General features: G+C 44.6%; 1 protein-coding gene across 4 annotated transcripts in view; it reads right to left on the bottom strand.

Annotated features, from left to right (window-relative positions):
* CDK14 (cyclin dependent kinase 14) overlaps positions 1 to 14,693 on the bottom strand; it is a 677,451-nt gene that overhangs the window by 161,681 nt on the left and 501,077 nt on the right. The window lies entirely within an intron of this gene.

The following is a 14,693-nucleotide window of genomic DNA, read 5'->3' as shown; positions in this document are numbered from 1 at the left end:
TCGTGGGGCGCAGGTATTGAACCTGATGCCTGTCTCAAGATAGTTTCAATGGAGCAAAAAGGGTCCAGTCCTCTGTAAGGATGAATAGTAAACCAAGTCACGAATCACTCTCTGATGTGTCCAATTATCACTCTAATGCTTATGTGGTAGAGTATAGCCATGAATCCTTCAGAAGACAGGAGTAGTCCTCATTCTCTCACTCACTCTACAAATATTTCTCATGTACATACTGTTTGCCAGGCCCTGTGGAAGAGCACTGCATGAAACCTACAAGGTCATCCACAGCCTACGATGAATCATGGAACCCAGTATCAAGGGGCCATCCATAGGAGAAAATTCTATTTACAGGTATTCAAAAGGATCTGTATACAAAACTGACTTTCTTAGAGTTATTAGGAAAACCAAGCCCAGTGGTCCACATTTCAGCTGATATTCTGGCTAACATATAGGAAAGCTGGATCTAAAACATTTATAGTCCTCAGACCAGAAGTAAGAACCCATGCATAATAGATGAGAATTTGGGGCTTCCCAAGCGGCTCAGTGGTAAAGAATCTGCCTGCCAATATAAGAGACTCAGAAGACCTGGGTTTGATCCCTGGGAAAGATTCCCTAGAGGAGGGCTTGGCAGCCCACTCCAGCGTTCTTGCCTGGAGAATCCCATGGACAGAGGGGCCTGGCGGGCCACAGTCCACAGGGTCGCCAAGTGTCGGACACACCTGAGCGACTGAACAGGCATTCATGCAGGCAGATGAGAGTCTATCCCAGAGAGGGCTACACTTGTTCCAAAATACAGGATGTCTCAACTCCAAAAAAGCACAGTAATCCAAAAAGGCATTTTAGAAATAATTTGTGTGTCTGCACAACTGCAACTCACAGCTTTAAAACACTTGCTATCCCCCAAATATATGCTGGCTGTGATTTGACACAGCCCCAGCGTTACCAGCGAGAGGCTCTGATGTGACCTGTTAACTCAGAACAGAATCATACTGCCTTGTTGCAAAACCCAGAGGGGTTTCCTGCAAAGGCCGAGTAGCCATCTTCAGTCCTAGAAACAGGGGACTGAAGCATCCTGCTGTGAGCCGGCTGCAGCAAATCATCCTTTCATTACCAACGGTGTGTGTTTTCAGAGAGCAATCTCTGGGCCTCCCTGGTGACTCAGTGGTAAATAATCCACCTGCCAGTGCAGGAGACAGGGGTTCGATCCCTGGTCCGGGAAGATCCCACATGCTACAGAGCAACTAAGCCCATGTGCCACGACACTTGAGACTGTGCTCTACAGCCCAGGAACCACAAGTACTGAGCTCATGCTCTGCAATTACTAAAGCCTGCGCTCCACAACACAAGAGAAGCCTCCACAAGGAGAAAACTGCACACCGCAGCTAGAGAAAACCCAGCACAGCTGAAATTAATTAATTAAATTAAAAAAAACAATCTCTGAGTAACTTCTAGAAGCAGACATCTACTCTATTCGTTAAACTTTCTTACTTCCTATGGCATTTACAGATAAACATACAAACACGGGTTTGTGTGTGTGCATAGTCCCAACTGAGGTCTTCACACCAACCACACCTTTCTCAACCTAAAAGTTAACGGACACTTCTCTTGCCATAAGATGCTTTTCTTTAGAGAAATAAAGTTTAATCTGTTAGGCATTTATCACAAAGTGTACTAGTCACCAATGAGACGGAATCCTTACAGCTCCCAGAAAAGAAAGGAGAAGAAAGATTTTTGTGTCTCGGTCTCCATGCAGCCCCACCCATGCCTGCATGCAAACTCTCCACAGGGAGAAAGAGACCAGGAAGACAGCACCTTTGAGGGGAAATGTGAGCCATCAGGTACCGCAGGTCCCCTACATATGAACCTTCAAGGTGCGAACTTTCACACATATGAACGTGTGTCTGGCTGCAGCAAGGGATGTCAGGTGCGAGTGAAACTGCAGCTTGCCCCCGGCTCCTCCTGCTCACAGTCCTTCAGCTCCACCGTCTCCCCCTCCTCCCCTTCCTCCAGTTGGTCTTCCTGCCTGTTCACTCGACACCAGCCTCTGTATGTCAGTTGCTGTACACTGCACTGCTGTACTTTTCAAGGTACTACAGTCTAAGAGTAAAAATGTTTTCATTATGTTTTCCTTTTTATGTATTATTTCTGTGAAAAGTCTTATAACCCTGTAACAGTACAGTACTCTATATCCAGTTGCATTAGCTTGGTACCTAGGCTAACTTTGTTGGACTTTATGAACAAATTGGACTTAAGAACATGCTCTCAGAATAGAATACATTCATATGTAGGGGACATACCATGGTCGGATCACTTCTTTCTACCAGTGACTAAACTGAGGTTAGAAAGGTTGAGTTGCCTGAGGCCATGATACAAACTAGTGGCAGAGGCTGAACCAGGATTCAGCGCCTGGTTTATCACCTGTTACCAAAGAGCTGGGTGATCCAAGCCTCCTATTGGATATTCGGCACACATATCCCGTGTCCTATTGGTCTGCAACTTGATTTAGTCCGCATAACAACACTGTGGGCTAGGGGATAAGATCTCCATTTGACACATAGAGAAACCGAGGTACCGAGACACTGGGCACCTTGTCCGTGTCACATAGCTCACAAGCGGCAGAGCTGGGATCTGAACCCAGGCAGTCTGGATGTGGAGTCAAGGCTCAGCCACGACACCATGACATCTCTGTATGTCTCCACCGGAAGAGACTTGAAGTTTGACCTCAGCAATGCACAATGCTGGCAGCAGCACCAGCAGATCAAAGCTCCTTTAACTAGCAATGGCCCCCCACTCCAGTGCTCTTGCCTGGAAAATCCCATCGATGGAGGAGCCTGGTGGGCTGCAGTCCACGAGGTGGTAAAGAGTCGGACACGACTGATCGACTTCACTTTCACTTTTCACTTTCACGCACTGGAGAAGGAAATGGCAACCCACTCCAGTGTTCTTGCCTGGAGAATCCCAGGGACAGGGGAGCCTGGTAGTGGGCTGCCGTCTATGGGGTCGCACAGAGTCGGACACGACTGAAGCGACTTAGCAGCAGCAGCAGCAGTTAAAAAACATGCACACTTCCAACTATAAGACCTTCAGGAAAAGGCAAAAAACTAGAGACGATAAAAAGATCCCTGGTTGCCAGGGGCTAGAGGGGGGAAGGGATGAGTGAGGGGAGGACAGAGGATTTTTTTCAAGAGTGTGAAACTACTCTGCATGGTAAACATGTGTCCTGATACATTTGTCCCAACCCACATAATATATAGCACCAAAAGCAAAACCCTCAGTTATGAACTCTGAGGTATAATGATGTAGGTTTCTCAGCTGAACAAATGCACCATCCTGGTGGGGGATGTTGATAAGGGGGGAGGCTATGCATGTGTGGGGACGGCAGGCATATGGAAAATTTCTCTACCTTCTGCTCAGTTTTTCTGTGAGCCTTAAAATGGTCTAAAAAAATACAAGTCTACTGTACTTCCCTAGTGGTCCAGTGTTTAAGAATCCGCCTGGCAATGGTGGAGACACCGGTTTGATCCCTGGTCCGGGAAGATCCCACATGCAGCAGGGCAAGTTAGCCCATGTGCTACAAGTACTGAAGCCTGTGGGCCCTAGCACACACGCTCCGCCACGAGAAAGCACAGTGGAGAAAGCCCGCACGCCACAACTGCAGAGTGGCCCCCATTGCTGCCACTAGAGAAAGCCCATACGCAGAAGACCCAGAGCAGCCAAACAAAGATACAAATGATGAAGTCTACTTTGAAAACCAACAGTGACACAATCAGTACTCTCTCCACCCCCGACTCCCTTTTCACATGTTGCAGAGCCTCAGCCTTTTAGTTTAGAACAAATCTGTCTTGTGTTCATGGGAAATGCCAGACAAATGTCTGCCAAGTTCCAGCGATCCTGGACATATTACTTAAAAAAAAAAAAAAGACAGATCTTTCAGTGCCTCAGTTTCCTTCACAGATGGGAGAAATAGCAGTATTTACCTCCTAGAATTATTGTGAATCTTCAATAAGAAAATCCCCTTAAGAGCTGGGAAGAGTGTCTAATGCATAAAAAACTTTTGATATCTGCTAGCTATTGCTACCACCGGAAATTACTATTAATAATAAGCTTTAACAACTGATCATCTTGTACCCTTATGCTGTACATACACAAGGCAGACATATGGTATATTAAAAGCAGTATTACTCCAGGGAGGGTAAATACTTTAATTACCCTCTGTGGCAACAGTTACAGAAATGAATAAAAATCACAGACAGGTGAATACTCTTCAAATTCCTGTGATTCTATGATTTTAATGCACTAGTGGAGAGCAAGGATCAGCTTTCTGAGACAGTATCAATTGTCCTTTTTTAGCTGAGAGACTATGAGCTGACGCTACACAGCTGGCTCCAGGGGCAAAACCATCTGTGCACATAACATTTATGTCTTTTCTCAATAATCTCAACTTTGCTGTCTGCTCGCCCCTACAGTGCTCATCAAGGGTGGGTGTAAGCGAAGGACAGTTCACCACTATCTTAAAACTGAGCTAACTGTCAGTAGTTCATTTATTATGTGTTACTTAAATATTTCGGGGGTGAAATATTACTTGACCAAGACCTTAAATAAAATAAACCAAGCTCTTTTCCTTCCACCTCTACATTAGCAAAAGAGTTATTGTTCCATAGTCATTATCAGGGGCTTTCCTAGGTGGGATTAGTGTTAAAGTCCCATTGCAGGAGACATGAGATGCAGGCTCGATCCCTGGCTTGGGAAGATGCCTTGGAGGAGGGCATGGCAATCCACTCCACTATTCTTGCCTGGAGAATCGCATGGACAGAGGAGCCTGGCGGGCTACAGTCCCTGGGGTCAAGGAGAGTCGGACACGACTGAAGTGACTGAGCATGCGAAGAACACAGTCGTTATCAGAAGAATTCCACTACGTGTAATCTCACTACGTTTTCTCTGGCATTTCCTGGACAGTGTTTGTCTCCCTCATTATGGATGCCCTCTAGTGAAAATAAATGGGAAATTCTTCAAGCAGATACCCAGAAAGTCAGCACAGACAGACCCTTCCTTGCACTGAAACGAATTTCTTCAATTTATAAAGATATCTCCCCCCAACAGGTCTGCCTATGGGGGAAGAGCTGAATTATTAGTTTACATTTTCAGTAATCATCATGATTTTTGGCTATTTAAAATTTTTAGTGTTGCCCATATGTATGACTTTGTTTTCTGCATATCAAATCCTTGGTCAGTTATGGACCTATGGGGAAAAGCCTACAGCCCATGCCTATGGCATCACTGTTAACTCGTGGGAAATAATTACTCCCTGAGCCTGGATTTGCTATCACGCAGCCTTCTCAGCCCAGAGTCGTGGGCACAAACCATTAATCAAGAAGAGTTCACACTTGAGATGAAGCCCCTTTCCATCTCTGAGACAGGTTCGTGACTTTTTGTAGCCAGTAGGTCCTTCAGAAAACACACAACATCAGTTTCCTCCTCTGCTCAAAAACCCTTCCCTGATTCCTTCTGCACTTCGAGTAAAAATCCTAGCTCTTCACCTTGGCCGTCAGGAACCCGCCCCTGCTGCTCTGTCCCAGGTCATTTATCCAGTCGTGCTGACTTGTAATTTGTCTACTACCTGCCTCCCCCCGGCACGGACGCCCCATAAACCACGGGCTTATCTGCTTTGTTCGTGACCGTGTCTTCGGCACCTCCAAGGCTGCTTGGCACCCAGGGAGCACTTGTTAAGAATCCGAGTACATGAGAGTGTCTGGAGCATCTGGCTCTTGCTGATTGAAACGTGAGCTCTCGGCTCCAGCATTTTCTCCCCTGCTCGCAGCCACCCGTGACTCAGAGCACGAGGGCCAGGATCAGAAAGTCCGAACGTCCAGACAGTGTACCCTTCTGGTCACGTTTAACACTGCTCACTTCCTCTGCTCTGTAAAGTTCATGTACCCCATAAATGTACCAATTAACTGGCTTTTTCACTGTGGGACTGTAGTGGCATTTACTGGGATGGGGAAGCACAGAGTTGAAAAAGGTGGTGGTCGATGGTGCAGGGAGACAGCTTTAAATGTCCTGAGCCTTAGAGCAGGCAGACCCACAAGGTTTTAGCAATAAAATCTGATAGGACTTCCCTGGTGGCTCAGTGGTTAGGAATCTGGCTGCCAATGCAGGGGACACAGGTCTGATCCCAAGTCTCGGAAGATTTCATGGGCCACGGGGCCGCTAAGCCCATATGCCGTGACTACTGAGCCCACAAGCTAAACCAGAGAAGGCACCGCAATGAGAAGACGGCCCACCGCCACTGCAGAGTAGCCGCTGCTCGCACAAGCAGAGAAAGCCCAAGCTCAGGCAGCAACGAAGACCCAGCACAGCCAAAAATGGATAATAAACAATTAACAAAAAATCTGAGATGATGGCTATAGATTTGCAGAAGAATCTTTCAAGTCCATCTTTATAACCGTCACATAGTCACACCCTTGAATATTCAGACATAACCCATGACTGTTATATTCGCTATCAATCACTCAAAAAAAAAAAAAAAAAAAAAAAAGACATAAAGAGGGATTCTTGAGGAAAAGCATAAAGTGGGAAAGGAAATACCTGATAGAGGACACAACATAAATGGTAAAGAATCCTAATTTGTAGATACATGCTCTTAACAATTTAAAAGCACTTTTATATTAGTTCAAGTCTTAAAAGTAAGTATGTAAAAGGTGGCAAACAGAATGTAAAAATGGATGATCTCATTTAACTGCCGTAGGACTTCTGTGAGCTGGAGGGAGGGGATGGGAAGCTTCTGAAAAAGTAACGAGGATGACCCCACATGTCCACAGCTGTCCCCTAACAGCAGGCGTGGTCTCTGCAGGCCAATAGCCTGTCAGGAAACTGCCCTCCTCTCAACCTCCCTGCACTGAACATCCCACTGAACAATTTCTACTGCTTGCAGTTTTTTCCATCACCTTTTTAAAGACCAGGGAAAAGTCCCGAGTGTGAACAAAGGCTTAGGCTTCAGATCTCCTCTGGTCTGCAAATCATGAAACTGAGCAGTTCCCATAACATGTACCAAGGACTGGACATTTAAAACTAAACATCCACAAAGGCAGTTTCGAGTTGACAATTTATTGGAAGCACAAGTTTCAAAGAAGATACCCATACTTATGGAGGGTAATATTAGCAGGTAACTTGCCAGGTGGTTCAAGTGGGAAAGGATTCCACCTGTCAATGCAAGAGCTGCAGGAAACTTCATTTGATCCCTGGGAAGATCCCCTGGAGGAGGAAATGGCACCCCACTCCAGTATTCTTGTCTGGAAAATCCCATGGATGGAGGAGCCTGGCGGGCTGCAGTCCATGGGGTCGCTGAGGGTCGGACATGACTGAGAGAACAAACCACCACCACCACCAAGGGTAACTTAGCAAGTAACATGATAACCACTCAGTTATTCCAAATACCAAATGAGATAATATGTTGAAATGTTTTGTAAGTAGTATTGATTAAAATACAACATAAATATAAGGTGTTATCATCATGGTATCTATTCCTGAAATGATTTACATTTTCCCTCTGGAATTAAGCAGTCTGGATCGATTTAGTTTGCGGACTTCAGTTAGGCCTGTGAACAGGCAGGATTGACAAGTTTTACCTCATTACAGAACCTGAGTACAACTAAATCCAAACTTGCCTGTTGCCTTCAAGGTCAGTATGTCTGTGGGCTTAGTTTTGGGCACAGAATGTTTAAAATATTATCATTTTGCAATTTGCTTCCAACACTAATTATTTTGTTTTTATATTACTGCATTCACTGCAGGAAATTCTTGCAGGCTTTAACAAACTTTCCTCAAGCTGCTTCTTGGATTAGATAACTTTCTCTTCAGAATAATACAATCGCTTTAGAAATTCTCTGTTTCCTTGCTTGATTCAGGAAAATAGAATTATTTCACTCTAATTTCATTCCTTTGAATTGCTTCTGGTCTAGGAACATTTTTCTCTCCCTGCATTTTACAGTGGCTTCCTTTTCTAAACTCCTGAATAATAACTGGTCATTAAATAGTTGCTGAATGCCCCCTGTGTTGGAAGCATTTAAGAGATGAATACAAGTATCATATGGACTCTACATGTTATTTGGGGTCCAAACTATTTCATACAAAAGTGATGTGTGTGGTTTCTAACTACAGAGATCAGATCTTTCTAATTTTTTTTTTGTGTGTGGCTACTTTCTTGTTAGCCTAATTGTCAAGAAACTGTCCATTAGAAGAAAGTCAATGAGAAATTATAATACAGATACAGCAGAATGATCCCCCATGGTTCATTCTGTAAAAACACAGCACTGAACTGCAGTCCAGGCTGAGACCTCCTGGGATCTACTTCCATCTGACAGTGACTTTGGGGAAGCCCTTTAATATCTCTGACCTCGGCTTCTTGCCTTACGAAAGACTGAGCAGGGCGAGATGCCCCATGGAACTTCTTTCCGCTGTAATGCTCAGTTTGCTTCAGTAGTTAAGGCACAACCAAAACACGGCTTCCACTCCCAGCTCAAGCAGTCCTGCAGTTTCCCTTGATGGCAGGGAACTGCAAAATCTTTTCAGAATTCTCAATCCCTCATCCTGATTCTACCAGTCTGGAGAACCTCAAATGCCTATAATCTGCCTATAGAACCTATATTTTGCCCTGATCTGGGATTACCAGAATTTCCAGGACTGTTCCCTACAGATTGGCAGGTCATGCGAGGCAAATGTGGGCTTGCCTCAACATGGCAGGACGTCCAGCATCCTAGCTTTATCTTCAGACAGGCAGCGTTCCAGCTCAGTTGAGTCCAGCTCTTTGTGACACCCTGGACTACAGCCTGCCAGACTCCTCTGTCCAGGGATTTCCCAGGCAAGAATACTGGAGTGGGTTGCCATTTTCTACTCCAGGGGATCTTCCTGACTCAGGAATAGAATCTGTGTGTCCTGCACTGCTGGTGGATTCTTTACCACTGAGCCACCTGGGAAGCCCCACAATTCTACAAAATCCAATCAATCCCTCCAAAACATACACAAGATGTTTTTAAAAAAATATTAATGCTCTGTCTTATAACCCAAAATTCCAAGCATCACTTCATCAGAGGTGTATGAGCCATGTGGCCTCTGCTGATGTAAAGCAGGCAGGACAGAGAGGTCCTGGGACCCAGATGGGGAAGACTCTTCTTATCCCAGAAGGAAATGGAGCAGAGGGCATTACGCAAAAGCATCCTGGGAGTGAGTCACGATGAACCAAGCGAAAGGGCAAATGTCGTCATTTGGCAATGGACTCTTACTTTTGATAGACAATGAGGTTTGGCTGGTGATGAATCTCATCAAAGGCAACAGAATGACTCTAGCGCTAAGAATACCAGAGGGTCACCTCGCACCTCCAAGGCTGATCCACAGCAAGCATCCTGAAGAGGTTCCAGGAGCCTCTCTGGAACAAGAGGTGGGCGGAAGGTGGAGAGCGGGGACAGAAAGATAGAGTGGACTGAAGGGAGAGGCAGAGACGGAGAGACCTCTAATTTTTTTTTAAATTTTTTTTTATTATTGTGGTAAAAGTCACATAATATAAAGTACACTTTTAACCACCTTTAACTGTACATTTCAGTGGCACTAATGCAGCCTTCAACATCATCCACCTCTTAAATTTTCTACCTTCCTAAACTGAAACTCTGTCCCCATTAAACACTAAGCCCCCATTCCCCCTCCCTGCCCCTGGTACTGCCAGTGTACTTTCTGACTCTACGAATTTGATTATTCCAGGTACCTGTATATACGGAGGGCTTCCTAGGCGGTGCAGTGGTAAAGCCACCTGCCAAGCAGGTTCAATCCTTGGGTCGGGAAGATCCCCTGGGGGAGGACATGGGAACCCACTCCAGTTCTTTTGCCTGGAGAATCCCATGGACAGAGGAGCCTGGGGGGCTACAGTCCATGGGGTTGCAAAGAGTCGGACACGACTTAGGGACTACACAGCAGCAGAAGCAGCAGCAGCAGGTACCTCGTATAAGTGGAATCAAACAGTATTTGTCTATACCTACTGTATACTGGCATGCATTTTTAGGGTTAACTTCATACATGGAGAGACCTCTCATTTGGAGATCATAAACCACAGAACTGAGGCTGAGGGAAAAGAAATGAGAAGGCAGTCAGGTTCAAAGACACAGATGCACTTCCCAATTCTTTAGAGAGAAATTTAAAGAGAAGTGAATGATGAAAGTTCCAAGGTTGGATTCCTTATTTACATGTAATACACGCCTGTGTGTGTGCACATGTGTGCCTGTGTGTTACATAATTTTTTTTTTCTGCAGCTGTGGCCTGTCCCCGCTGCCTGGTTGCTATGGAGACCAGAGGCAAAGGAATTTTGTGATAGCATAAATATAAGTGCAGAGGAGGACACATTCATGCTAAATACTAAAGAATAGATCCCAATTGTTATCTAACTGTTCCTTTAATATCTTAACAATTGTTCTCAAAATGTTCCTTCACTTTGGCCCTACTTTCCAAGGGAAAACGTGTTAGTTAAGCTCTGAGCTAAAATGGAGCAGTTGAGAAAGCAAGACCATCTTATTCACGCACATTTCTTCATCTCCCCTCTAGACTCCATCATGGTCTCCTAACTGACCTCCCCAATTCTGCGTGGGCCGCCAATCTCAGCACAAGACCCAGTGTGATATGATTTTACCATCATGTAACCCAGGTCATGCGCTATCCTGTGCGAAACGGCCCCGTGTTTCCTATCTTGCTCAGAGTAAAGGGTGAAGGTCTCCTAGTAGGCCCTCAAGGCTCTTTCTGACCCCAGTGCCATTGACAGTGACCTCATTTTCCGTCACCCTCCTTCCCGCCCCAGGACCTTTGCACCTGCTGTTCTCGTGGGAAAGTTCTTCCTTCAAATACCTGCCTGGTTCTCTCTCTTCCTGTCCTTCAGTCAATCATAATCTTTTCAGTGATGACTGCCTTGATTCTGTGTGCAATTTAAAAGTGCAAATCACTCCCTTCCCTGGAACTTTCTGCACCCATCTGTTGTTCTGTTTCCCTCTGTTACACTCTCTACTGCTTCGTAATCTATTTTACTAGTTATACACCTCTCCCACATACCACAGTCTTGTGTGTTTTGTTCACTGCAATATTCCCACTTGCTAACCACACAAACGGTGCTCAGCACATGTTGTTGCATTAATCAATAAGTTTAACTTATTCTATAGAAATAAACTACAAATAAACGAATTTTTAAAAAGACCTATTAGGAATTAAATGAGCAGATGCTACATTCAAGAGACTCAGCTTTTAAGCTCTATTCATGATCCAGATGACAGTCATGAAACAATCCATTTGAAAATATAAACTGGTTTTTCCAATTTATGTAAAAATATGTAAAAATTTGTACATATGTCTATCTATAATAGCAATTGGTCCTTTTTAAAAATAGAATGACAGTACTGTTCTAAGCCACACAGATTTTTTTTCTCTTGAGACAAAACAATTTAAACAAATCTAGTAAGATATGTGAATGAGGATTATTTCAAAAATTGGTTAAAAGTTAGAAACAATCATTTATAACATTCCAGAGATGTAAAAGCTTTTTATAGAAAAAGGGATACTTTCTCTAATATATAAAGAATTCCTAGAAATTAATTGAGAAGATGACAAATGACACATAGCTCAACTGTAAATTGGGTAAAAGTGATTAGCTGGTCACAGAAAAGCAAATACAAGAGATCCCGAAAAATATGAAAAGATGCTCAACCCATGCAAATTAAAACTATATTAAGAACTTTTTTGTCAGCTAACAGGCAAAATTGGAATGTCTGACTATACCCCGTGGAGTGAAGAAGTTCTCATGCATTGCTCAAAACAATCAAATGGTACTATCCCTTTGGACAACAGTTAGAACTGGACATGGAACAAGAGACTGATTTCAAATAAGAAAAGGAGTACGTCAAGGTAGTATATTGTCACCCTGCTTATTTAACTTATATGCAGAGTACATCATGAGAAACGCTGGGCTGGAAGAAGCGCAGCTGGAATCAAGATTGCTAGGAGAAATATCAAAAATCTCAGATATGCAGATGACACCACCCTTATGGCAGAAAGTGAAGAAGAACTAAAGAGCCTCTTGATGCAAGTGAAAGAGGAGAGTGAAAAAGTTGGCTTAAAGCTCAACATTCAGAAAACGAAGATCATGGCATCTGGTCCCATCACTTCATGGCAAATAGATGGGGAAACAGTGGAAACAGTGGCTGACTTTATTTTTCTGGGCTCCAAAATCACTGCAGATGGTGATTGTAGCCATGAAATTAAAAGACGCTTACTCCTTGGAAGGAAAGTTATGACAAACCTAGACAGCATATTAAATATCAGAGACATACTTTGTCAACAAAGGTCCATCTAGTCAAGGCTAGGGTTTTTCCAGTGGTCATGTATGGATGTGAGAGTTGGACTATAAAGAAAGCTGAGTGCCAAAGAATTGATGCTTTTGAACTGTGGTGTTGGAGAAGTCTCTTGCAAGTCCTCTAGACTGCAAGGAGATCCAACCAGTCTATCTTAAAGGAGATCAGTCCTGAGTGTTCACTGGAAGGACTGATGTTGAAGCTGAAACTCCAATATGTTGGTCACCTGATACGAAGAGCTGACTCGTTTGGAAAGACCCTGATGCTGGGAAAGATTGAGGGCAGGAGGAGAAGGGGATGACAGACGATGAGATGACTGGATGGCATCACCAACTCAACAGATATTAGTTTGGATAAACTCCAGGTGTTGGTGATGGACAGGAAGGCCTGGCGTGCTGTGGTTCATGGGGTCGCAAAGAGTTGGACACAACTGAGTGACTGAACTGAACTTTGGACAACAATTTCACAGAAGTCTTCAAAATTGTAACTGTATACAGCTGACCCTTGAACAACAAAGGAGTAAGGGGCACCAACCTCTGTGCAGTTGAAAATATGCCTATAATTTATAGGCTGCCTTTGATATCTGGGCTTCCCTGGTGGCTCAGAGGTTAAAGCATCTGCCTGCAATGTGGGAGACCTGGGTTCGATCCCTGGGTCGGGAAGATCTCCTTGAGAAGGAAATGGCAAACCCACTCCAGTATTCTTGCCTGGAGAATCCCATGGACGGAGGAGCCTGGTGGGCTACAGTCCACGGGGTCACAAAGAGTCGGACACGACTGAGAGACTTCACTTTCACTTTATTTGATATCTGTGTTGTACATCCCCAAGTCAACCACACATACTGCAGAGTGTATTAATGGAAAAAATGCATGTATAATGGACCCATGCAGCTCAAATCCGTGTTGTTCAATGGTCACTGTACACTTATTAATTCTTGAACCCTACTTCTGGTCATTTATCCTTCAGAAAAACTTGCTAACATGCAGTGTGCGTATTTATGTGTATATATGTATGGGGTTGCAATGATTTACAACAGTGAAACGCTGGAAACAACCCAAACATCCACAAGTAGGGACAGGTTCGTGCCTGGTCAGTCGCTCAGTTGTGTCTGACTCTTTGTGACTCCATGGACTGTAGCTAGGATTCTCTGGGTGAGAATACTGGAGTAGGTTGCCATTTCCTACAACAGAGGCTCTTCCTGCCCCAGGAATCGAACCTGCATCTCCTGTGGCTCCTGAAGTGGCAGGGGGATTCTTCACCACTGAGCCACCTGGGAAGCCCAGGGACAGGTTAAATCCACACAGTGTAAAGCTATATGGCTGCAGGAAGAGAGGGAAGCCAGACTGGCCTCCTCTATATGGTCACAGGACAGGACCTACAGAATGCATTCATGAGAAGAGCAAGACCCCAATCGTGTTTCATATGGGAAATACAGAAACAGACATTCACAATTTCTTACATTTACATACATGAAAAGAAATATGAGGGAAACTAACGACTAAGGTCCGTCTAGTCAAGGCTATGGTTTTTCCAGTGGTCATGCATGGATGTGAGAGTTGGACTGTGAAGAGGGCTGAGCACCGAAGAATTGATGCTTTTGAACTGTGTTGTTGGAGAAGACTCTTGAGAGTCCCTTGAACTGCAAGGAGATCCAACCAGTCCATTCTGAAGGAGATCAGCCCTGGGATTTCTTTGGAAGGAATGATGCTAAAGCTGAAACTCCAGTACTTTGGCCACCTCATGCGAGGAATTGACTCATTGGAAAAGACTCTGATGCTGGGAGGGATTGGGGGCAGGAGGAGAAGGGGATGACCGAGGATGGGATGGCTGGATGGCATCACGGACTCGATGGACGTGAGTCTGAGTGAACTCGGGGAGTTGGTGATGGACAGGGAGGCCTGGCGTGCTGCGATTCATGGGGTTGTGAAGAGTTGGACACGACTGACCGACTGAACTGAACTGAATGAAATGGGGGCTTATAGTGGGGGGCAATAGTTCTGGGGAAGGGGGTAGGTGGCAGAAAGGGGCGGGGAGGCCTTGTACGGCGTTCCTTCATAATACTGTTAGATATTGAGAGTTGCTTAAATTTATTATCTATTCAAAACCTGGGCAAAGGACATCCAACCTAGTAATCACACTCCTTGGTATTTACCCAAAGGAGCTGAAAACGTATGTCCACATGAAAACCTCGGCAGGCTTAGCTTCCCGCACTATCAACATTCCCTATCAGAGTGGTACATCTGTTAGTAAGTGACTAACCTACATCATTATCACCCAAGTCATATTCAGGCTCACTCTTGATGTTGTACTTTCTTTGGATTC

The sequence above is a fragment of the Ovis aries genome, chromosome 4, assembly GCF_016772045.2.
Source record: "Ovis aries strain OAR_USU_Benz2616 breed Rambouillet chromosome 4, ARS-UI_Ramb_v3.0, whole genome shotgun sequence".
NCBI lineage: Eukaryota > Metazoa > Chordata > Mammalia > Artiodactyla > Bovidae > Ovis > Ovis aries.
The sequence above is the reverse complement of the archived record's forward strand: the minus strand, read 5'-3'. Positions and strand labels throughout refer to the sequence as shown.